This window comes from Chrysochloris asiatica, unplaced genomic scaffold, assembly GCF_000296735.1.
Source record: "Chrysochloris asiatica unplaced genomic scaffold, ChrAsi1.0 scaffold00488, whole genome shotgun sequence".
NCBI classification, from domain to species: domain Eukaryota; kingdom Metazoa; phylum Chordata; class Mammalia; order Afrosoricida; family Chrysochloridae; genus Chrysochloris; species Chrysochloris asiatica.
Window position 1 is genome coordinate 637,873 of NW_006409006.1, and position 2,696 is coordinate 640,568.

Genomic DNA, 2,696 nt, shown 5'->3' on the forward strand with positions numbered 1-2,696 from the left:
CAGAGTGCTGAATTCAAACCCTGGCTGTCTCGTTCATTAGCGGTTTGAATTTGGATATGTAATCTAATCATTTGGTATCTGTTTCCTTATCTGTAAAATAAAGGCAATAGGAGCGTCTACCTCACAGGATACGGAGCTCTGGTAGTGTAGTGGTTACGAATCGGGCTGCTAACCTCAAGGTCAGCAGTTCGAAACTACCAGCTGTTCCGTGGGAGAAAGATGAGGCTTTCTGCTCCTGTCAGGCTCGGAAACCCTGTGCAGGGTCACTATGAATCGGAACCGACTCCATGGTACTTAACAACAACAACATTAAGCAATCTAGAAAAACTAGGGATGTTAATAAAAATATATAGGTAATCACTGATGTACATATTCACATTTACCTATTATTATCATACATGAGGGGGTTTTATAAATGTACGCAAAAACTCCATTTGATTTTTCCATGAACACTTTGAAACGCTCTTGTATATGACAGTTGTGATCTACCCTCATTCTATAACCGGAAAATGTGTTCATCATGTTAACTAGAATCTTAATGTTTCTTTTTTATAGTGAATAAAAAATCTTAGTGATAATTACCTTGTTAGCTTCTAAGATTCTGCTTATGGCCACTTTATTTCAAGATTTATGGTAACTACTGATACTCTGGTTTGTGTTGATCCACTAAATGTCCTCAAATTGTTGCACTTTAGTGCTCTATGACTCATGAATGATAGAGAATTTGAGAGCATATGAGAAGATACCTCCTCCAGTGCACACTTTCTATGTGGAAATATGCAATATCATGTGATCACCAACACTTTTTCTTGTGATCTGGCTGAACTGTGTGGGTCAGTCATTTCTTTCAGCAGAGATAAAAAGCCAGCACATCCTCTCTGTGTTCTTTACCAAGCTTCTCCTCCAGCTGGTGAAGTCCCTGGGCACAGATACAGGTACTATGAGCCAGTGTGGGTGTGTGACCATGCCTCTACTATCACACTAGTGAGGAAAGAAGGATACAGTAGAATTTAGTATACTGAAGTTATGAGGAAACTTGTGAGAGTTTTGGATTTTTCAGCAAGAGTTGATCTTGGGGGTCCATGCTAATTCCTAACGTTACCTGTGCTCTAGCAATGAATATGGGGACTGATCAGAATGAGAATGTGGGATATGATTTTTAAAAGAATTCTGAGACTTGTAATTTTACTGGAGAGAAAGAATGTTCATTGAAAACCAAATGACAGCTTGTTTATATATTTCTTTATAATATTACTGAAATTAAAAATTAAATAAATGTAAACTATACGGATATTTTATAAATCCCACCTAAACTTAATGAATGAAAAAAAAAAACTCCTTGGTTTTGTCTATAGAGGTACCCAAAATGTTGCTTTTTGAAAAATAGTTTCTACTCTTTAGTCATAAAATATCTTAGATAATCTTAGTAATTTATTTTGTATTAGTTCATGAACATATTAAAATAGGTTTATTACTGGTAATTTGAGTTTATGTTATTTTTTGATCATATGAATTTCATTTATTTATTTAAAACCATTTTCACTGGCTAGAAACGAATCTCCATTCATAGTACAGTATTTGGAAAACAGCTGTCACATTCTCCCCAATCTTAATTGAATCCCATATTCTATGATAAGCTGTTGATAAGAGTTGAGAAGCAGACAAAACCTCACTTCATGAACTAATCTATTTGGGAAGCCTCATATTAAATAAGATATTGGAAATAATGTGTGTACTCCTTGACCTAAAGCCATGGAGTTAATAAGTAAGAAGAAATATAAACTTCTCCCATAATTACATATTTCACGAATAATGTTTGAATACTCTTTGATTTCATTTTCTTTTAATTTTTTATAACAATGTACACACAGCTTTATAGATCATATATTTCCCTTTAAACAGCAATATTTCCCAATTATAACTAGATTTTAAATGGAATTTTTTAAGATGTTTAGTATCTCACTGTATGTTTGTAAACTAATTTTATTCAAACATTTTTTTATTGTTGAATTTAGGCAGTTTCTCATAAAAATATAATTATTAAAAAAAAACTGCAATAATTATCAGCAATTTATATTACCAAATAGTAATGCCATAAGTTATTATTAAGTTGTTGTTAAGTAATGTGGAGTCGGTTCCAAATCATAGTGACCCTGCATAGGGTTTCCTGCATAAGGTTTCCGAGGCTGTAAATCTTTACGGGAGCAGAAAGCCTCATCTTTCTCCGGAGAAACAGCTGGTAGTTTCAAATTGTCGACCTTGAGGTTAGTAGCCAGATTCGTAACCACTATGCTACCAGACTCCTTTATTATTAAATAGTAATTGTCAAATTTGTAAAATGTGATTTCTAGAAAATTTCCTATTAACATTTTCAATTATTTTGATTATAGAGCAGATTATGTGCATGCGTGTATTTGCATTTTTATTTCCTTTTACCAATATTATTTTGTGCTTGTCTAAATTTATTGCATTACTATTTCAGGAAGTGGGGGAATGACTTAAAAACGTGCTCATAACATGAATTTTAAGTTTATAAAACATGAGGACTCCTAGTGTGGCACTGTATGATCAGGACTGGATAGGGGACCACAAGGTCAGCAATGCAATGCCACTAACTACTCCTTGGAAACCCTATGTAGAGCTGCTATGAGTCAGAACCATTCTGATGGCATGCAACAACAGCAACAACATAAAAC